The sequence below is a fragment of the Misgurnus anguillicaudatus genome, chromosome 15, assembly GCF_027580225.2.
Source record: "Misgurnus anguillicaudatus chromosome 15, ASM2758022v2, whole genome shotgun sequence".
Lineage (NCBI taxonomy): Eukaryota > Metazoa > Chordata > Actinopteri > Cypriniformes > Cobitidae > Misgurnus > Misgurnus anguillicaudatus.
Genome location: NC_073351.2, coordinates 20,796,046 through 20,822,754, shown reverse-complemented (window position 1 = coordinate 20,822,754; position 26,709 = coordinate 20,796,046). Strand labels below are relative to the sequence as shown.

At 38.9% G+C, this 26,709-nt stretch overlaps 3 long non-coding RNA genes across 3 annotated transcripts in view; 1 reads left to right on the top strand and 2 right to left on the bottom strand.

Moving 5' to 3' along the window:
• LOC129419615 (uncharacterized) overlaps positions 1–26,709 on the bottom strand; it is a 353,983-nt gene that overhangs the window by 114,768 nt on the left and 212,506 nt on the right. The gene's annotated exons all lie outside the window — the stretch shown is intronic.
• On the top strand, positions 13,622–15,653 carry LOC141349727 (uncharacterized). The gene is made up of 3 exons (XR_012357708.1): positions 13,622–14,150; positions 14,898–15,034; positions 15,354–15,653. It is a non-coding gene; the product is annotated as an uncharacterized lncRNA (long non-coding RNA).
• On the bottom strand, positions 15,130–17,105 carry LOC129451577 (uncharacterized). The gene is made up of 4 exons (XR_012357707.1): positions 16,691–17,105; positions 16,069–16,151; positions 15,840–15,971; positions 15,130–15,750 (listed from the first exon to the last, which is right to left on the bottom strand). It is a non-coding gene; the product is annotated as an uncharacterized lncRNA (long non-coding RNA).

The following is a 26,709-nucleotide window of genomic DNA, read 5'->3' as shown; positions in this document are numbered from 1 at the left end:
AATAATGTTAAGATTCCAGAAGAGATATATAATAATAAATGGATAATAGTTATAAAGCCCTGATATCCTGGACAGCCAGAAAGTCGGCTGGGAAACAGACCATCACTTCCCTGCCGACTAATAAACAATGAGCAGATGACGTGTCACTCAAGCACGATTACTTTCATCCTCTATTTGCGTAACCCCTATGTTCAAACCATGTTGAAATGACTTCTTCCCGCACGTGATGCATTATATGATTGACCTGTTTGGACGGTGGCATTTCAACAATATTCCTTCAATTACACACACAGTTATAGCAGTAAGCAAACGCATTTATCCAATACTGAACTCATTACTAAATACATTGAATTTCCCTTCGCAGGGATGAATAAAACATAATTTAATTCCAACTGTGGCCATGTTATCAAATTTATGAAATTGGATTTACAGATTTTATATCCGCCACAGCTACATTGTGGCTCTTGGTGTGGTTATTCATACAGTTAAGGGAGCTCGGGGCAGGGCTCTCCTGCAGGGTAATAGTGTACAGACAACCTTAGAGATTTGGAGCTGGCAGTTTCAATGAAGAAATCTGTGCTGCTGTTGGCTGCCTGGCAGACCTTTGTATCCATTTGTTCCACTTGCCTGCCTCTCAATGAGTTTAATCAGCTGAGAAAAAATTGTGAAAGGGGTGTTACCCAACCCGCCCATACCTAAGAGCCCTCACAGCGCCAGCACACACACATGCACCATTTCCATTCTCCATGCGTCAGTGTTAGAGTTGAGGGTCCCTCTCTCCCCTGCTTCCTTGCGGATTATCAAGTACACTTCAATTACAGCCGATCGATACACTTCTGGCTGGAAAGGGGAGGGCAAGGGAAATTAGACAGACTTTAGGTATGGCTGTGACTACAAAGCAATGGATTAACGCTGATATGCATCTCTTCATTTACATCAGGAATGGGCTTGTTGCCCCTTCACCGCAACCCCCAACTTTTGTACGGCTCCTACTCTCGCTCGTGCGAGCTCTAATTGAAAGGCGAGTTTTTGAGAGATTGCCTCTTTAAGTGCTTGGCAAGGTGAGGGCAGCCCTGTCATATACTGTAAGGAGGAGCCAATAACTGCCTAACACAAATTTAGCATAGATCTAACAACTGTAGAGACCCAATGATGGAAAACCCTCGCCCCAGTGAAACTTCTTTTATGGATTGACACAATGTGCACTTTGAATTCTGCACTAAATAGCCAAACATTATATATTTAAAATGTAAATACTGCATTTGCGGCTGTGGTTCAAGACTGATGCAGAGCTGGGTGTGAAATAGTACAGTGAATAGAAGAAGAGAGAAAGTGGAGGAAGAGATAAGAAGTGAATGGGTCCCCTAGTGGCAGAAGTGAAGGTCTGTGTTGTCTGGCCTCAGGTCATCAACCCTGCCCTCCCTTCCTCTGTATCGCTCTCTCTCTTCCACAACCCCCACCTTTTCTCCACAGAGGCCATAAAAACAGTGCAGCACCTGAGTCTCCCCCTGTCTGCACATCCGGGCCTCCACAGCCCACAGATGCGCTCTATTTATCCCCCTTTACACACACATAGTGCTCATGCTTTTTGTTATTAAAAAAGAACGCCACATACTCGTGCCAAAAGTTTTGGCTTTCATTGTATTATATTTCATCTCTACATCTGATCACTTTTGTATTTTGGCTTTGTATTGAAACCTCCACTGAGGTCAATCAATACCAAGCATAAAGATCAATTATCGCAGCGTGCAAAAAGTCAAGCCTTTTAAATAACTGCCTGAATAGGAGCTTCCATGTTTTCTTCACCGTTTTAATCAGAAAGTGGAGATGGAACGTGAAAGGCCAAGTGGACGAGTTAATCCGGAGTCTATTCTGCAGTTTGTTGTGATCACTTTAATTTAGTTGTCTGGCCGGTAAGAGGCCTCAGGTTGCAGAGACTGTTGAACCGTAACCTCTCCGTCCTGCCTGGGTCAGAGTCCTATTACACCCTCTTTCCCCGAGTGCAAAAGAGTGGCTTTAAAGCTCACAAACAGCCTCTGCCTCCTAAAATAAAGATGGCTCTGCTGTGAAAGGCTTTCTCTACATTCCCTCACCACCGCGCACCCCCCCGGCTCCCGGCTCCCCCAACCCCCTTCCCGCTGCAATCTGTCCTGCCAGCTCCCACGGTTTGTCTTTGGAAGTGATCCGTCCCCGAGCGTTCGGCAGAGCCACTCCATGTTCACATCCCCCAAGGGGCCTTCCCTGCCTGCCCACAACCCCTTGCTTTCTTTTGTCAGCCAAATGGATACCAATTAAATCAACTGTTCTCCAATTAGGATTTGGAGAGAATCTATCTTGTTCAGTGTTTCGAAAATCCCAGGCCCTGGCTCCCTATCTTTTTTCTGGTCCTTCATTCTCTGGTACCAACCTTTCCTGGAATCAGTTACTTAGGGAGGGTAAGTGCTTATTTCCTGCAACGCGATACTCCCAAGCTGTTTTTTCTTGAACTTTTCCCTATTCTTTTTTCCGTATGTGTTTGTGCAATATGTTAACAGAGCGTTTTGCCAAACATTGGTGAGATTATACGTACGGAGCAATTGGAACTGTTTCGCTTCGTGAAATGACTTTCATGACCTCAATTACCTGTTAATCATAGCGTTGCTTAATGGGCACTCTGTAAAGCGACGCTTGTGATCTAAGTACCGCAATGAGAGAGACAGTGCAAAGAGCCACGAGTTACCTTGCAACTTGGAGGATGGTTGGATGTTCGGAAAGAGTAATTTTCTCGCTAAGCAATAACAACAAAGGTCAAACAATACACATTAATAAAAATAAAGCATTCTGGGAATGCCAGCAACTGCACATAAAAACTCACCACGCACGCATAAATTCTCCCGCAACTGGTAGAAACCAGGACCCTCTGTGATAAATGAAGTGATGTAATACATGAAGGAGTGTGCGGCAGGCCTAGGGGTATCTTAATTTGAGGACGTGGGCCACGGAGGTGCTTGGATGCCATCCACGTCATTATTGCCTATTAACCGAGTTGAGAAAGTATGCCCTATTGTGCTCCATGTGACTGGGCAACACCCCCTCCTGCCACTCGAAATCACATCCAGCTAAACAAACCACCCAGTGAAGCTTCCTGCCGTGCACAGATTGAGACCTGTGGCCCTGTAGAATTTACAGGGCCCCTTTCGCTCTCTCTCTTTTTTATTTGACTCTTTCTCACTTTCTGGATGAAAAACAATACTGTCAAGCCACATGTTGAGGCTTTTAAGATTCTCTTATTGTTTAGTAAATCATGTCAAAACAGAACACAAGCTTAGCACTTAGTTTATCCTAGTTTACATTAGTATTTTTTCCTAGCTCCTCGCTGCCTACCATTTTAGATGTGAACATTATGACAAGCAAGTGAATGTTTTTATGACATGGTTTAATAGTAAAAAAATCAGACTAATCAATTTGTAGAAATCAGAGATATGGTGTACTTAATAATGTGGAATATGAACGATGGCTCAGCCGTACAGCATTACATTAAATGCCACAATGTAAAGGCTTTTTCATTCTACATTACCATTAGTAGATATTAACAGATATTGCAATAAAACTGTCATTAAATATAAAAACACGTCTATTGTTTACTCTCAATAATTCAGTTACATCGTTTGCTGACCTTCACAATGCACATTTTGCGTTAAAAGGAAATCAGGAAAGGGCAGAATGAAAGGTTGCCATGCACACTGCAATCACTAATATTGCTTTCAAATGAAATAGGTTTTTATACTTCTACTTTATACTCCAACTAATCCGAACATTGTGACATTGCAGTGCAAAAAAGAAGACAAACGTCAAACAATCATACTTAAATAAAGTTATTAATAGTGAACAATATAAGTCATGTATAAGTCTAACCGGCCCGCCTGGGAGATAGAGACATTCACGATAACAGTCTCAATCCTGCCAAGGCGACGAATTGACAGCTGAAAATCAGCAGCCGCTCCATCTTATTCATAGTGCCGGACAATGTGCTAATACAGTTGCCTGGATGCTGATCCTCCCATCTCTCCTGATGGCCCCCCACCTTTGATGTGTCATGCGCTTTTAATATAAGAATGAAGCTCGATTGTGCGTTCGCAATAAAGGCCCTTTTAAGTCCATTTTGGAACAAAGATGGTAAGTGACATTGTTCAACAAGAGATTGACCTCCAGTGAGCCCCTGCAGGGTGAAGTTTCTACAGGGGCTGTGAGGAGCTCTTGAGAGAGATGGTGAAAGGCGTGTGTGTAGGGAGAGCTTTGCATTTCAAGACCCTCCCTATTCCTTTTACTCTTATCGTATAGAGGAACAGACTGGTGGTAAAAACGCTTATGGTGGGTTATTAAAGGCGCAGATGATAAACTGTTCTGCTATGTAATTTCTAACTTCACTGGGGGAAAAAATGCTTGGATAAAGAACACAGGCAATATAAATGTCATATATTTTGTCGGCTTGCGCGCACACTTACGGTGCTTTCATTTACAACTCTCCCACGGATTATGACCATCATGCTCTGTCCATGTAGGTTATAAATAAATCAATCGTTAGATTTCAGCTCTCGGCTTGTTGCGTTTTTCGTCGAGAAGGATGCCTGCGATATAATCATTACAGATCAGGGGACACACAGGCCAACAAAAATAACATCTGTCTCCAGACATCCATGAACTTCGAGAGGCCTCTACCTCACAGCTGAACTCCACCACTCTCCAGTCAGGAAACCATCTGATTGTGCATTTAATGAACCCAAAAGTACAGCGTGTGTTTTTCCAGCTGTGTTCTGAAGCAGGTTTTAAAGTGCATAAACACACAGAGTAAATATTCACCAGTGCTGTAAATATGCGTTGATTGATCCATTGTACCGCTTTCAACCGATTGTGTACACGCACAAACTTCACATTTGCACATAATCACACAGTCGGCTAGATAATAAGGCAATTGATCTTCTAATTGTTGCATTTATGATAAATATGTAACTTAGGTTATTATGATATGCGAGTTCATAACCACCACAGACCTTGGGAGAATATTTTGCTTAGCAGTCGACCGATATGGGGTAAATCAGGGGCCGATTTTTATCATACTTAGTCCCGCCCAATCCTATATATATATATACATATATATGGTGACAGCATTGGTGATATGTCATACAAACTTGCCTTCATCCTATTCTATTCATGTACTACATGGCCAAGGCCTTTTCAGCACAAATCCGCAGCCCCGCTTTTACATAAGATAAATAAATGAACAATCGCCGCATTTTTTCCACTGCCTAATTCCAGAAGAAAAAAAGGAAAAAACAATTAAAACCCCTTCTTCTTTCCATCCAGACCATTCCCACGCATTTCTTGGCAGAAGATTCCTGATGATCTCCAGAGGCCTTGCTTCTTTTCCAGTCTGCGAGGAACTTGTCAGGAAAAGATCTACATTTCCCAGAGAGAAGTGTAGGCGAGAGTGAGCGGCACACAGTAAGACGGACCAGCAGGGCAAAAGGAAGGGGGTGGAGGATGTTCATGCGGAGAAAGACTGAGAAGAAAGAGAAAGTCAGGGAGTGCCTTCTCAGAGAGGGACGCAGCAAGATACAGTTTTGTGGGGAGAGGCAGTCAAGCTATCCAAATGGGAGCCATAGCCACAGGAAGCGAAAGAGGAGCAGCCAGAAGTAGGGTAGGGCTGAAGAAGAAGGGAAACATTCACCAGCAAGTCCTGCAAGACCATTACCATCTGACTTTTGCTCTTTCGAGAAAGCCGAAAATAGGGAGGCCATATTAAGCAAGCAATGAAAGAGATTTCCATTCCATAATCAAACTATTGTTCTTCTAACTCTGACCCAGGGAGCACAAGAGCATGGCTAATCAGTTTAACCCTTCGATGCTAGACTTGACTTTTGACAGTTTCACATGATCTGTAGATGACAGCAGTGCCAGGCCCTTTCGAGAAGATCACCATTGCTCGTAGTACCGCAGGGGCAAAAAGCCCCGACCCTAGAGTCGTACTGACCTGCCAGGGCGCACCTCTGCCCGAGGGTCTGCCTTAAAACTTCAACACAAAAGCAATCTCTTAGACAGCTGCTCCCAGTCTCTCCAACTGGCACTTCTTCTTTAGAGGTGACATTATCCTTATTCTAATGAGGGGTTTACAGCTTTTGTTTTTGGATTGGTGCTGAGTTTTTGCTTTTTGACCCTAATAGGATGGTCCAGGTCAATAGAAGTCTCACCAGGGTCAGGGAAAGTGACAGGAATGTCAGAACTGATTTGAAGTGACGGGTGAAGGTTGCAGGTTGGGCAGACTGGTACGCATTACTCTCCCATATTTTCTTTTGCATGGATGGACAAAAAGCCTTTACACTTTTTTTTCCCAATTCTGACGACAGCAATCCCCCCACAAAAAAATGCTGGAATTGATTGACATGGAAAAATTAACAAACAGAGGGTTTTGCTTTAGACTAACAAGACTGTTTTGTTTGTGTGTGACCGTGTCATATGGCAGTTCAATAACAGCATTTTTGGTTTAGATTTTCAATTCACATTTCAGTTAGACAAATAAATAGAATCAAATATATAAAATAGAAATATATCTACTCTAATAACTATTTTCCAAAACGTATCAAATGAAGATTTTAAAATTCTGCTTATAATCTGTTAATACAGACACCAACTTGAATGACATTTCTAGCTAAATTATATAATCGTGATGCTATTCGCTCCAGATCAATACAACATATCTGGATTCTTTATAAGTTGTTTGTCTTGTAACTACTTGGAGAGAAACAACCCAATTACCCTCAATAAATGCATCCAGCGAATGCCAGTACCACATCTCATATCTTCAGCCGTGTGGTCTCCAGCTACTATAGACCCAACACACTTCAGTTTGTCTTTATTAGGCAACAAGCAGGTTTAATCAAAGCTGGGGAGGCTGTGTACTTTCCTCCTTATAATGTGCCATTAAGCCCTATTCGGTGCAACTGAACAGTTGTCACACAAAGTGGAGAAGCCCAAAGTAATCAATGGTAGTTAAGAAGTGTAATTTATCACCATGCCACAGACAGGGCCGCGTGGAAGCAGGTCTAGTGCAGACCGGGTGAGGCTGAAATGGGAAGATCAGGCTAGGTGGAGGCAGTGGTCTTATATGGGTCAAGGCACAATTAGTCTTCATCTGCCTCGTGCCATGACCGCTGACAGAGCCCCAGTTCAAGCTCTACATTATCAAGCTTTATCAATAGAACAAAATTAAAAGCTATTGATCTCTGCATAGGTGTTTTTTTTTGAGCTGCCATACCTTGTAGCAAACTTAGAAAAAGTTAAAGAACACGTCTCGGTTAGGGGATTACGAGAGATGTGGTGCTATGTCAGATACTGTAAAAGAAGATCCTATCTTTTACCTTTTAAATTAAGTCACCACTGGTGATACTGTCGAAATGTATTGCACTCTTTTCTCAGCACTGATACCAAGCTCTCCCTCTAGTGTCTGACGCCAGCACTCTCAGTGGAACGAAGGATGATGACACAGTTCTTCAGACAATAGAGAGTAAAAGTGATTCGATATCACTTGCATTTGAATCTTCTGAACAACGTTCAAAATCAGACTCACTGATGCTTGCAAATAACTGGGTCTTTCGGTAGCCCGGCTCATGAGGGTTGAATTATTAGTCTTGGATACTGTAAAGTGTAAAACATTAAAATACACTTACTGAATTATAATACAGGAAATTACAAACAAAGAACTATAAGAAAACAAACCTTCAGGGCTAACTAAACATAATCTAAACCCAATTAAATGCTATGGAAGGCTTTACGATATTATATCAGTAAACAAATCCAGTATACCTTATTATGAAATAATATAATGAATAATAAATGAAATGATGTGGACTGAAGTATATTAGGATATTAATTATATTAAATAAGGGATAATGTATAGGTACCAGGTTATCACAAAAATAAGCCCAAACAGTGTGATCAGGACCCACTGAAGAGGCTTATTTTGCGGTAACAACCAGCTGCCTGTACATTATCCTGCTTATCACATGGCTATTTATCTCTTAAGGAAGGTAAGAAACATTAAATATTGATTTGAGACATTTTATTTGCTCATTTTTAATTAATGCAGACCTTTCACTAGGGAAAAACTTTGACTTTCGGTTTAAGATAAGACAAGACGCTCAAATGTCACAAACACACTATTTGATTTAATTATTTGTAAATATAATGTCATATATGTTATTAAAAGACATATTTCTATTAGTGCTGGGAAAAGATTAATCGCGATTAATTGCATACAAAATAAAAGTGCATTTTTGCCAAATATATATATATATATATGTGTGTGCACTGTGTGTAATTATTATGTATATTTAAACACACACACACATACATATATAATTTTTTTAATATTTAATTTTTATTGTTAATATATAATATAGAATATATGAAAATATAAATAAATATATATATATACACACACACACGTAAATGTTTTTTAAATACATACATGAATGTGTGTGTATTTATATACACTCACCTAAAGGATTATTAGTAACACCATACTAATACTGTGCTTGACCCACTTTCGCCTTCAGAACTGCCTTAATTCTACGTGGCATTGATTCAACAAGGTGCTGAAAGCATTCTTTAGAAATGTTGGCCCAAATTAATAGGTTTGCATCTTGGAGTTGATGGAGAATTGTGGGATGCTCATCCAGGGCACTAAGCTCCCATTCCACCACATCCCAAAGATGCTCTATTGGGTTGAGATCTGGTGGCTGTGTGGGCCATTTTAGTACAGTGAACTCATTGTCATGTTCAAGAAACTAATTTGAAATGATTTGAGCTTTGTGACATGGTGCATTATCCTGCTAGAAGTAGCCATCAGGATGGCTACATGGTGGTCATAAAGGGATGGACATGGTCAGAAACAATGCTCAGGTAGGCCGTGGCATTTAAACGATGCCCAATTGGCACTAAGGGGCCTAAAGTGTGCAAAGAAAACATCCCCCACACCATTACACCATTGCATTAATGAGAAATTGAACAGGTGTTCCTAATAATCCTTTAGGTGAGTGTACATAATAATTACAAACAGCACACACTCATATATTATGCAAAAAATCACTTTTATTTTGTATGCGATTATATATACTTTTTTTGTGTAATATTAAACTGTACCTGTTAAAATGATTTGTGGCATACGGGTTACCATGTGTTATTAGTTTAAGGCGGCTGTTATCTCGAAATAACATACCTTGGAATGCCGCGACTGGCCAATCACAATCATTTTAGAGAGCCTTGTAATAAAAATAGTTAGTAAAACGTAAGTAAATCTTAAAAAAAAAATTATAAACAGAAATGATTAGCATTAGCAACAATACAACAATAAATTATAAATCTGAATGCATTTTACAGCCCAAATCCTTGGTTTGCCAAACAGTCCGTGTTTGAACGTAAAGCAGAAAAGAGCAAAAAAATTCAATACGGTATCTACACCAGATGTAGGGTGTCACAACTGAGCGCTCACAAATGTCAGAGAATGACAGAGGTGGTTTAAGATGAGTGGAAGAGATGCTTACGAATATAACAATATACACCAGCTTTAATGTCTACACCAAGAACAAAGTGATTTGCAGCACAAGCCCTTCAAATGTAAGAGCACTGAAACAGAAGTGACCCTGGTGTCTTTCGCCTGCCTTGCTGTCATCGGCTGAATTGAACTGAGAAAAGAGGGTCACTTCTCAGCACGCCGGTTAATGACCTTGATTTTAACTTAATTGCGCCCGTTTTTTGCATCACATCATTCAAAGATATTTGGGAAGTTGTTTGCGTCACATACAGTAATTTGGATTATGGAATAAGCTGAGCACAAGTAATGCAGGGTGGTACTGTCTCCGAATGCAGCGTGCACTCTATTGTGGAGGGGAGCAGCAAACTCAAAACAAATGATGTCCTGCAATTACCCACAAATCAAAGTGCACATGAACGGTCAGAGCCAGAGGTGAAAGCAGGGCTTTAAAAAAAGTTAAAAGAGGCTGGAAAAAAGAAGAAGAAAAATTTCAATTTCAAGTGCATTATTATTTTCATTAATCATAGCCCTGCCTTAGCTCTTATCCCTATGCCTTAGCTAGAGATCTATTATACGCCCCATTTAGCCGGGGCCATATTACCTCATATGTTTTCCCGGCCGACCAAATAAGACTTAAGAGATAAAACAATTTACTGTTCATTATGAGCCATGTCACTGGAATCAATCTATTAACCTGCGTTAACTGGGAAAGGGGGATGCAGAGAGCTTACAGCCTTGCTTGACAGGAGAGGGAAATTGATATTTATATATATAAGATATCCGCGATCACAAAAAGAGGTGGGCAATCAGTACCCCCCACCCATCCAGCAGCCCATTCCCATCCCAGCTCCCCCAGCCTCGGTGGATGGCTTTATTTTCCCGGTGGCCGATGCGGTCTCCTCTCGCCTTCACGCAGCCCCTGACCTGTGAAAGATTCTAACAAATTAGCTTCTATTGTGGAGCCAAAGGTGCCATCAATGAGGGGACGCTCGACTGAGTCTAAAGTATGATGGGAGAGAGCGGGCGGCAGAGCAAGGAGCCCTGACGTGATTGAATTAACCCTTTGTGGAGAATGCGTCTGTTAAAATGGAGAAGGTTTAGGTAAGGGTGAGGGAGAGGCTTTAGAGGTTCGAAGTGAGATTGTGATCCGTGCCACGGTGCCTTGAAAGTCTGTTTACAAAAGTCATGATGCTGCCGGTGTTAGGTGAACTATATTTCTTTCAGCTAGGAAAAACCATGATGATGTATAATGATAATGTGATGTTCTTCCCTCTTATTGAAATTTTCTATTTGTTGCATGCATTTATGGTTTCATTGTGTTTACCTAGTTATGTACCCATTATGTATCCTATTGAAATGTCGACAAAATTGAGTTTTAGTAACCCCTTATTGTATTCCTCTTCTTTTTTGTAAGTAACAAGCAAAGCGTGACGCTGGCGGTGAATTCAGTCAGACATAGAAATGCACTTCTTGACCTTTACCGTCACCTTCGATGCGTATGTTTTCATACGGCAGAATCCCCACTGAAATGCGGTGATTCAGAAGGAGCTTAATCAACTATAAAAGCACAGCTTCCTCCCGGCCAATCAGGTTCTGTGGTTCTCCAAGCCTGAACTTATTGACATATCCATGTATCGATGGCCTAGTGAAAAAGCTCATATTTGTATGATAATGAATGTTTGAACTGCGTGTATAAAAGGTCAGTCGTCACCTGCACCCTTCTAAGTGTCTCAATAAGCACATTCCTATTAAAAAGGGGAAGGGTGATTGTGTTTGCCTACTGTGTATTAACCTTACAAGCTTGTGTGTTTGCATTATTCATATCAGCCCACACTATCATGGCTATCCTCACCCCCAAGTTTGTTTTCCATTCTTGACTCGAACCTTTGCATTGACCCTGTTCTTTTCTAATATCCAAAGGTCCTATTTGGTTAATTTCAAAGAGAAATACATGGTATACAGGAGTATCGAAAATGCAGCAGGAATAGAAGCGATTAGCGGCCACAAGCAGAGGACATTCAGATTAGCTTTAAAAATAACATCAAGGTGGGATTCATTTTGAATGTGTGCTAAACAAGCTATGTCAGTGAGTGGGCCTCGGGGCATGTCAGTACAACTTTAATCTGTAGACTGTCTCCACCTACACAAGCATATGCATCTGAGTGAATCTCAGGGATTGATGATTGTTGGAACTTGATGAATTGAAACTTCATGATTGTCAGGGAAATGAAACCTCACTCATAAAGATCAACAACTGAAATGAACCGCAGATGAAGTTCTGGCCAGTAGGCGTGTGCTTTATATCTAATTAACATTAAGCATTACTGTTTATTTAATATACGAAAATTAAAAATGGAAAAGAGTAGGAAATGGAAATGACTGCAGAATGAGTGTAAGACAAAAGCATTAGTATAGAAGTTTTAACTGGATCAGTTCAGATGTATCCTATTAACAAAACATATATTGAAATAAACTCCCATCAGCATTTTGTGTCATTATCGTTATTGCTATGTATCTATATACAACACTGCCAATGTGTCCATATACAAAACAAGGGAAATAAGTCTCTGACTAAAGTTTGATTCCATTTAATTCACTTTAATGTTAAAGGAATAGTCTACTCATTTTCAATATTAAAATATGTTATTACCTTAACTAAGAACTGTTGATACATCCCTCTATCATCTGTGTGCGTGCACGTGGGCGCTGGAGCGTGCTGCGACGCTTCGATGGCGTTTGGCTTGGCCCCATTCATTCAATTGTGCCATTTGGAGATAGAGTTAGAAGTGACATCAACGTTTTTCCTATTTAAGACGAGTAGTTGTGCGGGCAAGTTTGGTGGTACAAAGTGGAGCGTAGCGCTTTTCTAAGCGGATTTAAAAGAGGAACTATATTTTATGGGGTAATATCACTTTTGGGAGTACTTCGACTCGGCGCAGTAACACCCTCCCTCTCCCATTATGAGAGGGAGAAGGGGAGCGGACTTTTCAGGCGAGTCGAAGTACTCCCAAAAGTGCTATTACGCCATAAAATATAGTTCCTCTTGTAAATCCGCTTAGAAAAGCGCTATGTTTTATTTTGTACCACCAAACTTGCTCGTATAACTACTCGTCTTAAATAGGAAAAACGTTGATGTGTTTGGTCACTTCTAACTTTATCTCTAAATGGTACCATTGAATGAATGGGGCTAAGCTAAATGCTATCGAAGCGTCGCAGCGCGCTCCAGCGCTTACGTGCACGCACACAGATGATAGAGGGATGTATCAACAATTCTTAGTTAAGGTAATAACATATTTTAATATTGAAAATGAGTAGACTATTCCTTTAATCTTTGACATGACCTGATCTGATATTAAGGGCCATATCATACACCAGGCGCAACGCAAGTGTCTTTTGTTAGTTTCAACTCGGTGCAATCATTTTCACGTTTAAACGCCACGCTGTTTAAATAGCAATTTTGCAACCAAGGGCGTTCTGGTTGTGGTATTCAGGCGCACTGTTGGAGGTTTGCTATTTTGAGGCAACTAAAATAGACTACGACATTAACTAACTAAAACCTTGTCTAACGTCAATGGCGCAATATTGTTTTTGTTATCTAATGAACGTGATAGTAATATGCGCCTATAAAAGGGACGACAACACGGGTTTGCATATCACACACAGGGATGCACAGCAGCACAAATGTTTTTAAATATGAAAAATTTAAGGATTAAAATGTAAAAGATTATTATTGAGTCTCTTGAACATAAATGAGGACTAAATAGCAGCTTAATTGAATGTTTTGCTTTAAACAACTGCAAATATTGCATCTATTTTTAAATGTTTTTTTAATGCTACCCCAAGAAATTATTGTATATGAAGACTTTGTACTTGTGGATATGGTGAGATCTTTTTAAAACACTCACGGCGCTGTCTGAGTGGTGAAATGTTTCGGCTTTCCACACGTTTGTAAATTATTTATCTCCTGTTTGTTACGAATAAAGTATATTTAAAATACAAACCGTTTCTTGCATATTTGTAAATTATTTTTGGAGATTACGCTGATCTTTTTTTACAGAGCACCAATTATGCTAATAAATTGGCACGTTAGCACGTAAATGCAGTATCCCATAGTACATACATGTTATTAAAACTTGAACTAATGCATTGTGAGTCTTATAAATTGCTTACATACCTCACCGATTTCCCACTGTCTGAAAAACGCTCGGTTTAGTTCCTGTCTCCGCCTCCCAAAATGTCTAGTGTAATCGGATTGGTCAGATGACTACTCAACTGTTATTGGTCAGCTGGGTTCGTCGTGTGTTTGAAAGGTTACGCCCCTGACTACGTGTGGGTTGACACACCGGTTCTGACTGAGAGAGTCACAGCCTCAGAGGCAACGTAAACAAGCGTTATATTTCTCTATAAACGATGGTGTCTGTACTGCCTTAGCACTTCGAGCTCGATCCAGAGAGTTCAGAAGGCCGTTACGATATAAACGATCTCCGTCAATGAATGCGATTGGATTTAACTTTTTTAGGTGTCCTTAGCTCTGCCAGAATGCTAAACGAAGACGAAAATGTGTTGCAAAGACATCCAAAAGGTAATTATAACGTACTACATAACTATATGGAAACACCAAATGTAGCACATAGAAAGTATTTGTTGAAATGATTATAAAACGATTTCACTTGGTAATTTCTACATTATTTTACTATAGTAAAATGTATTATAAAAGACTGTTTACATACTCTATTACTGTGCAAACTATATGGAAACACCAAATGTAGCACATAGAAAGTATTTGTTGAAATGATTATAAAACGATTTCACTTGGTAATTTCTACATTATTTTACTATAGTAAAATGTATTATAAAAGACTGTTTACATACTCTATTACTGTGCAAACTATATGGAAACACCAAATGTAGCACATAGAAAGTATTTGTTGAAATGATTATAAAACGATTTCACTTGGTAATTTCTACATTATTTTACTATAGTAAAATGTATTATAAAAGACTGTTTACATACTCTATTACTGTGCAAACTATATGGAAACACCAAATGTAGCACATAGAAAGTATTTGTTGAAATGATTATAAAACGATTTCACTTGGTAATTTCTACATTATTTTACTATAGTAAAATGTATTATAAAAGACTGTTTACATACTCTATTACTGTGCAAACTATATGGAAACACCAAATGTAGCACATAGAAAGTATTTGTTGAAATGATTATAAAACGATTTCACTTGGTAATTTCTACATTATTTTACTATAGTAAACTTCATTATAAAATACTGCTTACATACTATTTTACTGTGCTATGTTTTTACTTATTAGGTTTTAAGGAGAATGCAACAGGTTCCAGGGCCTCTTACCTGCGTGATTCATCATCCAGGTTTTGCACAAATTGTCTAAATCCCTACACACAGAACATTTATTGTACCGACTATAAGCCTTTGAGGCGCAGGACTAGAGTAAGTTTTATTACATTTTTAAACCAATAACACTAAAGTATTATTATAGTAACAAAGTACCCAAAAGAACAAAAGATGTAACTTTAAAGAAAATATAGTAGTCAGTCAAAAGTTTATTTATTACAAATATATATTTAACTGTTAAACAATATACAAATAAACATACTTTAGTAACCATATTGTGCTCTTCTTTCAAAAAATTGTTCAATTCACTTCTTACAGCTATCTATTCAGATAAATGGCATATCAAAGCTTTGTCAGCTGGTGCTATCTAAGACGACACTTTAGGGTTATCATCCTGTCGTGTGTTGTTCTCCAGATATGCTTGGAGCTTCCTGATCGGAATGTTGGCTTCCGACGACCCCTGCACTGAAGATGGCATGCAATCACGTCCTCCTTTGAAGGTCTCTCAAACTGTGATGCCAGGTCCATTGGAATCGGGGTTTCCTTCAGCTTATCTTCAAATACCTCATCAAACACAAGCCTGATCACATCATCCACATAACTGTACAAATATTGCAGTCAATAAATCTTTTGTTTTGATAATTTATTTCCCTGCTTCATACATTAAGTTTTTAATTATGAATGTATTTGAAATAAAACATTACTGCTTACAGTATGTCACTTGTGTGTTTTGGGAACATAGCCTTGTACTTTCCCTCTCCTGCTTTTGTTATGGCTTGGTGACATTGTAATGGACGGCTGTAAGGTATAACCTGTAAAAATATAAATAAGCAATACATTTATTTTAAAAGTAAACACTACCGTACTTTATTTTAACACAGTTACTAAAATACTTAAATACCTGCACAGCATTCCAATAAATGGGGAAGTCACATTTTTTGCTGCAAATCTGAAATCTCAGGCTACGGACGGCAAAGGCATCCACTGATGATGGTGATTGAAACATTGTGAAACGATGCTACTGCCTGGGTTCCTATGATTATGCAGAGAAAAAAACTTTGTCATCATCAGTTATACATTTAAGACTGGTAGTGGTTTCACTAGCTAAATACATCATATGTGTTACACACCTTTGCTCCTCATATGCCTTGTACTGTGTGTAATGATGTTGCATGTTTGCATACAGTGTAGAAGGATGTGTCCAGCTGCGAATCTAGGATATAGACAAATAAAACAAACATGTATTCAGTCAAAAAGACATATTATAACAATAGAGTACAACGATTATAAATCGTTAGACTATTCATTAAAACGTTAATGTATTACATGTTACATGGCCCAACATTAGCAACACACATTACGTGTTTACTTCGTTTCAAAATCTAAGAAAGCTTAAAGTAAAAACAACAGTAAAATACATATCACGTTAAACAAATCATCTATACTTCGAGTTTCTTGAGTTTGATCATGAGAACAAACTTTACCGGTAACAGTTTAGCTGGAACAGCTTAGCAAGTTTGTAAACACGTCTAAATAAACATCGATAAAACGATAGTCTGCATAATTCAACACACACGTGTGTAAATATGGTACGTTGTTTATGAAATACATTATTACAACACAAAACAATTAGCTTGCAAGCTTAGCTCTACACATAGATATATATCTGAGCTCTACAAGCACATAATGTTAAGCTCCGGTTACAGGTAACGTAACTTACAGTAAAGGCAAATAATAAACATGAATACTTACAGCCTGTGATCCAGAAGTGCACGGTAATCCAACTTTCAGGAGGAGACGTCGCGCAGCTTCGGTTCATGAGAAGCAGTTATTGTGAAAACTCCGTGAACAACTTCTGACTGGATTTTTCCGGAACCGTATTAAACATGATGTCCTCTGTGTTAGTCCATAAAGTGCTATTTTGCCCTTGCATCTAAAGAGACAGCGTCTACTCGAGAGATTTAATCGCTTAAACAATGAAACAAGAGTTTGCAAACAGGGTCAAAGCAGGGACTCCCAACCTCCGCCATTTTAGCTCTCTTCTGACTCAGCGCTCTCCACCCCCGTCTTTGAGGGCGTACCCAAGCCAAGCAGAGAGGGCTGAACTATGATAATGTTGGTCTTATCTACGTCACCAATCCCAGGAAGTAAACTGTTGCCTACAACCCGAGTGTTTTTTGTAGTCCTCAAACGTTAGAGACGATAACTCGCGTCATCGTTTTCTTTGAGGTATGTACTTTTTGAATATCGTTAGCATGTACTAATACACACTTACACACAAAAGGATGTTTAAAAACGTGTATCTCATAATAGGTGCTCTTTAACATTAATCTTAAACTGGGGGTGAGCGTAACTGGCTTTTAAACAGGATGAGACTCTCATTGGTTTATTGCATGTTACACCCCAAACACACCCATTACTCATTAAAAACAATAGAGTTACAATTTCTAGACTGTGCGCTTGGCGCACAAACCATTTTCCCGTCATTAAATTAGCAAAAGTGGATTCGGACACGCCCGTTTAGGCTGTGCGCCGTGCGCTTAAGACAATGCGCTTAGATCATTAAAACAGGGCCCTAAAGCTGCAACAACTAATCAATAGTATCCCATAATGACATTAGCATTCATCAAACGTCATTCCCAATTAGTTTGGTCTGTGACGTCACAGCCTACCATCCCATTGCAACAGCGTGAGACGTATCTGCTCCCAACAAAGAAAGTCACTTATATTAAATGAAGAAATTAAACTTTTATTAACAAACATTGCTTTTTGCCATCTTCCTGTCAATTATTGCGCTGTCACCATGTAACTCTCTGCTGCGTGTTGTATAGACGGTTTCGACAGTAACAACATGAACAAGCAGCTTTCATGGAAAACATGTAACTTCCGGGAAACTCCGCTAAGAATAAATAACAACAAAGTCCTTTAAAACTAATTTATTTATATAACAAGCAAAATAAACAACATGTAGCTTACCTGGGAAATCAAAACATTTGTTATTTTTGATGAGCTATTTGTTCAAGAGTTCAGTTTAGCAACTAGTCAGATCATTAAACATACAGAAACTGGAAGTAAAGTTCCGACCAGGGGTGCATTTCCTGAAAGCATTGTTAGCCAACTACTGTCATAAGTTTCGTCGTTACTGACAAAGTTCAACAATTTGGTGTTTCCCGAAACCATAGTTCAAACGAACATTCGCAAGCTGCATCGCAAAGTTGTGTGGTTTGAACGACAGCTCTTCACCTGTCGTTAGAAGCATCGTTCCTTGTTATTATAATATGTAAAACAAAATAAGCAAAAAACATGTAGTACAGTATATATCCATCATTCTAAATATATAAAAATTTTATTTTACGTCTTTAAGTTTGTAAACAGAATTAAAGCGCTGCATTTGAAAACTGTGCATGTGCGCAGTGCTACGAGCTTTAAGTCCCTGGGGAATCCCTGGTAGGAGTTACGTAAGAGGGAACTTGCGCGTGAATTAAATATCTTGAAAATAAACAACATATAACTAAATCACGATAACAAAATCAGTCTTCCGATGCAATATATTTTATTTACAGCAATAATCTGACCTGCAAATCGATCTGCACAGATTAATTAGTACTTCACCTCCCACGTGACATTATCAACTATGTTGTTAAACCAACATGGTTTAAACGACAAATGTGTGACAAAGTTACTATGCTTTCGGGAAATAGTCGTGACAATGTAGTTTGTTTCTCCAACTATGCAGCGTACTATGTTGGTTCAGCAGCGATTTACGTCGTTGTTCAGGAAACCCACCCCAGATGCGTAGTCGCGATACCACATGTGCGTCCGATGAAACCATCTATACATATGGACCTTGCGCTGTGTAGTGCAGACACACCAAAAGCTTGCGCTTTTACAATGGCATGGTGGGCAAGTGACATTACAGACCAAACTAATCGATATCGACACTCGTTGAATGCTGTTGTTGTTGTTATCGAATATTAACGACTGTACTATTAGATATTTTTATTCTGTTATATCTTTATTCTGTTTTATCTTGTTTTTTATATTGTATTTTAGGGCTGGGCAAAAAAAATTGATTTTTCGAATAATCGTTTTTTAAAACATGGTCGATTAAAAATCGATTCTCAAAGGCCACGAATAATTTTTTTTAATGAAATAACCTGATCCTGTTTGATCAAGTAATGCGACTGTTTTGACTTTTTTAGCATACATTTTTCATTTTGCATCAAAATTGTATTGTATTTAACATAACTGAATGCACTTGAAAATTAGAGATGGGTTCTGTAATGTACCCAAGTTTACCTAAAATAAAAAGTGTAATATACAGGTTGGTGGTTTTTAATTTCTTTTTATTAATTACCCACTTGTAAACTTATGTTCACTTTTTTATAAATAAAGTATTTAAATCTATACTCATTGAGTTGAATTAAGTATAAAAATCAGTCCAAGAATCAGAATCGAACAGAGAATCGAATCGATCCAATAGCTTATGAATCGAAATCGAATCGACCCAGAACATCTGAATTGATACCCAGTCATATTGTATTAATAAATGGCTTGTTGGAATGCTTGACTCTGATTGGTCAGTCACGACATTTGCAGGTTTGTTATTCCCAGATAAAAACGTATTCCCCTTAAAACTAATAAAACACATGTACAGTTTAATATTACACAAAAATGTCTTTTAATTACATATGACATTACAAATAATTTAACCAAAAAATTTCGTGACGTTTGAACGTCCTGCCTTATCCTGAGACGGAAGGTGAATGGCTTTTTCTCATGGAAGGTCTGCATTCATTACAAATGACCTTATAAAAAATTTTAAATCAATATTTAATGTCCCTTACCTTACTTATGAGGTAAAATAGCTGTGTAATAAGCGAGATAATACAGGTAGCCAGTCGTTGTCACGAAATAAGCCCCTTCAATGTGATATAAGACCCTCCGCTTCGCGTTAATCACACTGTCGGGGCTTTTATCTGCGATAACAACCGGCTGCCTATACATTATCTCTTATTCAAATTGTACTGATGTAGAATCCCTGATCTTTACATCAAGCATTTGTGCAAATCTGTACACATGACAAATACACTTGAGACTTGAAACTATATATATAATCCTATAAGTCCTAATATAGTGAACACTTCACACTCGGTTTGGAGTCTCTCAACCAGAGTATGATTGGACTACACTGCAACTACCCCCACAGGTCTCTTTTCACCTTGTTTTACTTGGCATCCTGAATGTAAGCACCATAGTTAGCACCAATGGTAACTTTTCACCACTCGGCTAAGTAATGATTCAAGAGTGTTAAGAGTTATTTAGAGTGTTCTTGGAGCTCAACTTGTCAAGCATGGAGCTAACAGCAGTAAGGTCATGGGTTCAATTCCCACACAGACTGACATAAAAGTACATACCACCGCAAGCCACGTAGATAAAAGTCACTAGCAAATGCATAAATGTGTAGAATCCAGCTCTCCATTTTTCCTCGCTTCTGCACCCTAAAACTTGTCATGCACAAAACAGTACTTAAAACTGCGGTGGACTGCATAAATTGCACCCGAGACCCCTATTTTCAAAGGGACTTGGATAATAAAATCGCTTTTACTCCAACCGATCAAACCGAACTCGGATGCCTAATGGACTTCATCCACATCACAAACTCCAGAATGACAGCATCTTAAAGAGATACTGTTCAGCTCAAAAGAACGCCAATAATGCTATCTGGTCTAATGTAGGACCACAAGAGCTATAACAGTGAAAATCAACAGCAATTCATTCTCGGACCGTGACATTATTAGTCCATCTACACGTGAAGCAGTTGGCTGACCAAGCATTAAGATGTTGACTTTGACTCTTAACAGAACAGCTCTGTCCCAAAAGTTCTTGTTCATTTTTCAATTAACTCGTATAGAATCACCAAGCGTGGGAACAAGGTTCAAGCGCCTATTTATTCACCCATTTATTTTTCATTGGCTCTTCTAACCAGAAGATAAAACCGGGAGAGGCCAGTTGAAATAAATAATCTTGTTTACCCGAAAAGGTTAAATAAGCAGTGGAGCGCTAATCCAGTTTGCATGGAGGAATGCTAAAAGAAAATAGCAATATTTCTGATGTGAGTTCCCACAGCTGAGGGACAGTGCGGCAGACATTTATTTTTGCACGGTTGGGGAAGGTCACCTCTTGTGATATTCTTATTTAATAATTGAATGCTGTAATAAATTTGTTCACGATGCGTGGTCAGTCAACTTGGGAGGTTAGACAAAAATTTGATGCGCGACGGGATAAGATCATTATTATTATTTTGTCTGTAAGTATTTATTTTTTTAAATTTATGATGGAAAATAAGAAGAGCTCGAGGCATGGATCTTCTCTAAACTGAATACACCGGGTTACAATAAACTGATTTAACCTCTTCATCAAATCTCCGTATTTACACATCCTTTCGATGAAGCTGTGCCGTGTCTATCTTCAATATTATTGGACTCAAGATTATTTATTCAGCAGGAAGGTTCTGAAAGGTTTATTGTGCCACGAGTCTCATGCCATAATGTCAGTCTGAGTTGTTCAAGGTGAAACGGCTTTAAGCATGCTATTGCGAACGACAAACCGAAAGCAAAGCGTGACAATCAAACAAATTCAAAGGATGGAGTGAAGCCACGGTGACATGAAATGGCTTTTGACGCAACACTTTTAAGAGCGCCGATAAGCATCCTCTAGCGCCTGCCAATTGCATTTAGGCCCGTGCACCTGCGCTTTCACTCAAGTGTAACCAGAGTTGTGGGAAATGAGTATGAAATGACCTTTTTGTGTGCCTGTGAATGTGTGCATATGTTTGAAGATGAGACAAGGTGCTTGCCTAATCCCAAGTTCCTTTGCGATTGGTGTTGCAAATGTCTCCATCTGGGCTAATCTTCTTTTTCTCATACCTTGTGAGGCCTTCGGAGTTAACGTGACATTTCCAGAAAATTAGCCTTTCAAGTGACCTAAGTGGCTGTCTGTGCATTTAGAGATAGGGGGGTAGATAGCGGCTATTTATTTGTTTATTCAAGACGCCTCTCAAAACCTTGAGGTTTGGTTTGTTGGCAGCAGTGCTTAGTATATATTCATATTCGTTTTATGAATGTAGAAATAGCATTAGCCACGGACGGCAGCACAAAAATGCTCCCGTTACATTCCTTTTAAAGTACATACTTAGTGAATACTTAAACGGTTTCAATTGTCTGGTGGGAATATGTAGGTATGTATGTAACTCTTCTAAGTTATGACAGCAATGCTTAGATTTAAGCGATTTATTACACACACACAAAGACATTTTTATATTTGTTGTCTTCATTCTTGGAAGGTAATCGTTATGTTTAATGAGTCATGTGTCCCTGCCGTCTATCATAATATACTGCTAACAGAACCGAGTGATTCTAAGCCACTGCCACATTTAAACCTAATGTAATTTCATTGTATTTTGTATTATAATTGTGCTGTATGATATTGTTACAAGATGTACCTGATGGTATTGTCAGGTGATAATAGGTGCAAACCAAATTAAAGAAATGATGTAGAGATAACCATATGTTTAGCCTCTCCCTTCAACATCATTTTATACATCCCTGTTCCACAGCTCAAGACCCCAGACACTTATTACAGTGGAGCGGGGGATGCGGCACATGGAAATGGGTTTAGATAGAAAATTAAGTTCAAAGGTCACACGGCCCGGTCTGAAGGGTAACAGCAGATGAAATGTGGCTATTTGTTTTAAGCCAAGACTGATTTCATCTGGCCTGGAAAAGGTCAATGTGACATGAAAAAGGGATGCGTTTTCATTGGTGCCAGTGATTCGGCTTTGCTCTCTAGGCGCCTGTGTTTACTTGCATATTTACACTTGGGCTTACTAACCATGTCATTATTCACTCCACAACAGCATCTTCTTAGGCTGCGAGCTACGGCCATCTGCTTCACAAGCAAACACACTTATACTTTTAATACAATGGCTCGAGCTCTTTGATCTTAATGCGGGATGGCCGCGGTATATCTATGTTTTCTTTTTGGTAATGGAAAGAAAATGCTACCCTATTCACACATCCATTTTCCGATAGCCTTCATTCCCCTTTTCAAACGCTCCATGCCATGATATTCGGGTATTATTATTAGCAAACATTATTTAAAATAGAAATGGCTTCAGTTCTGATCACAGGGGTTTAGTTTACCCAAGGAAATATATATGACTTATGCCCTTGGCTTCAGAACCACAAAGGGGAAAATAAATAAGGGCAAGGTAGGATCTCACACCGCTGTCTCGCCTTTAGGGGACTGGGAGTGTGGAGAGGACGGTGGGGTCAGAGCGGTTTGATTTGTATCTTGGGTCCTGTGGGATGGAGGAATACACCAGAACGATGCGAGTGGATGCCTTATAGCGACCCCAGTACACCCGAACAATAAGCCGGGGTGCTGTTAGATGAATGAGGCCCATGTTTGGCCATCGGTTGCTGAAGGGTTTAGGTGAGAAGTCTTTGAATGTGGGCATAGCAGATGCTGGTTAAAATCAATATGTGTTCCAAGAGACTTTTCACGCACTTTAATTTACATACATTTACATACTGCACATATACATGTATATTTTTAAAAGAAATACATGGAGTGGCATACTTCAGATATACACTGATTAAGTGGCAATGTACAGTATATCTTAAATATACACACAGGTGATTCTCACGAAATTAGACTTATGATGTGTCATAAAACATTTTGATAAAAAAGTAAATGCAAAGTAAGAGTATCAAAATAAGCAGCATACAGTTACAAACATCTCTTCATGTACTATTTTGCACATGATTTCAAATGAAATCATACAAACCAATTTTGTTGTTTTTTCCACATTTACGGGGAATATTTTCATTACCGCAACGTGTCCATGACTGGATTTGGGTTGTTTGACAAGGAAATATTTATAATTTAAAAATCTAAAAAATAAAAAGCTTTAGTGCATGTTATACTATAAACATTTACAGTGAAGAAACATGTGGTATTTGGTGATCATTGGTAAATGTAGAGACAATAATAAGGAATATAAATGTGTCCAAGACCAATTTTTTCATCCTCCGCAACAATTGTCAATAATTGTTTAAGCCCTCAAGGAACTAACTTTAAAAAAAATTGTTGTAAGGGATATAATTGACTGTGACACTCAAGATGGCTACCAGGTAAGCAGTTCTTTTTTTCCTCTCCAGATAATAGTTAAAATGTTGTTTTTCATAGTACCTAGATAATTTTTTAGTTCTCATTACCGAAACATGAGTTTGTAAATGCATATATTTAATGTAAAATCATGTTGCGGTAATGATATTTTTTATAATGATAATCTAAAAAAAATTCAAATAATTCTATAGAAAATATATATTTTTTTAAATCCTCTAAAAACAATGGTTATATTAAGATCAGACCTTAATCTTATATGTGCAAAAAATGGCTTTAATGGCTTTTTAAAAATTCTGATGCTGGACACCTTCTAAATCTGGATTTCGTGAGTATCACCCACACGTATACATACACACACATTCTGGTTTTCATGTTTTGTGGAGACTTTCCATAGACGTTATAAATTTTATACTGTACAAACTGTATATTCTATTCTATTCCCTTCCCCAAACCCTAACCCCAACCATCACAGAAAACTTTCTCATACTTCACAATTTTAAGAAACATCATTCTGTTTGATTTATAAGCTTGTTTCCTCATGAGGACCTCAAAATCTACCCACAAGGTCAGAAAAATACTGGTATTCCTATCTTTGTGGGAACAATTGGTCCCCCCAACGTGATAATTACCAGGTACACACACACAAACACACACACACACACACACACACACACACACTTATATTTTAGTTTCATTGTTAATGTACTAGACTGCAACATTTGTTTTGTCCGAATTTGAGCAAATTCGTTTCTAAATTGAGAATGAGAGTCATTTTAATCCAGCCAATTAATAAAAGGTGAGGTTGGGAGAATGTCGAAGAGCCCAGGCAACAGCAAAACTAGGCCACGCTGGCAGAAGAGTGATTTGGCACATTAGACTCCTGGTGGGATGTCTTCTCTGAAATATGCAGCCACACACCCTCACCTTTTTGTGGATCAGACACACATTAGCAGGTACAGCAATCAAAGGCAGTTTAGCCCCGGACCATCCCCCCCAACTGCGGCCCTCTGCGAACTTTTTACCCCACACACGCAAGCCCATCCGGTACGTCGCTATAACCCGATGACTATAAATTTATTAGACCCCCGTGTTGTGAAACAAGGGGAGTAATTAAGAGCACAGAAGGGAAACGTGCCATCACCTTGCTGGGTCTGAGCATGTGAGTCCACGGTCGCTTTCATTTTAATTAACAGAACACTATGAGAACATTATTGGAAAAGGTACAAAGAAAGGTCAGTGTCTTAGTACACAAAGTATACAGTTTGCACAGGCCATCCTATTGGGTTCTGATCTTAGCCATTTTCACAGCCAAAGGGAATTCTTAATGAGCTAATGCAAGTCCTACATCAAAATTAAGACTACATGAAATTAAATGTTATATGCAAGTACTGTATGAAATTAACTTGGGTACCTTTTGTTTTTTTTTTGCTGTGCACTAGATTTAAGCACTTCGTATACAATGCTTTATTAAAAAGTGTGTGTACACGTGTACATTATTCATACTAATAGACATCATAAAAATCTGGTAATCTAGTTAAAATGTATATTAACACCATAACAGTGTATACATACATTTATGTATGATTAAAGAGCACCAAAAGTCCAATTCACGATTTTACATTTCCTTTGGTGTGTAAGTGTGTATTAGTACATGGTAACGATATGCAAAAAAGGTACATACCCCAAAGTAAATAATGATGCAAGTTATCGTCTCCAACGTAAATCTCTTTTATTGGACTACAACAAACACACAGATAGGCAACAGTTTACTTCCTGAGATTGGTGATGTAGACAAGACCGACATTATCATAATTCCTTCGCTTGGACTCACAGCCTGTAACTGGGCGTTCACACCAGACGCGGTAGAGGCGGCAAGCGTGGGAGATTTCCATGTTAAGTCAATGCAAAGACGCGATTAGGCCTCCTGCGGCCCGAAATTGAGCGCTGCCGTGGGAAACCCGCGAGTTGAAAAATCCTGACCTCTGCGGATTTCCAGTCTCAGCGGAGTCACAGAAGCCCCTCCCATGACGCAAATATTCGCGTGAATGTCTCGAATGACTAGAATTTCAGGTGCGAATGAAGCGAGTAAACTCAAAATGTTCAAGCGTCCAACTACGCGCAATTAGCGCGTTTTTGCCGCCTCTACCGCGGCTGGGGTGAACGCACCATAAGTTAACTCATTTGAACATTGCATTGTGCGCAAATCTTTCAAACATGGTAAGGAGCATCACATTTCTGGGTGACGTCTGATGTATTCAGGCCACAACGTGTTTCACAACGTACAGATTACCTGGCCAATCAGGGACAGTTTTGTACAAAATCTGTGCGTTTAGGATGACCGGGAAATCTGGAGCTACAAAAATGTACATTATGTGGAAAATAATGTGGTTTTTTTTACCATAAACCACGCAAACACATGGTATTATACCACATACACAAAATAACATTGTTTTTTAGCAATGAAATAGGTGCTCTTTAAAACTTTTTAAGAGACATTTCTAAATAGGGCTGTACAATACATTGTTTCAGCATCAACATTGCAATGAAAGCAGAGCATTTTTTTCCAAAAGGAAAACTTT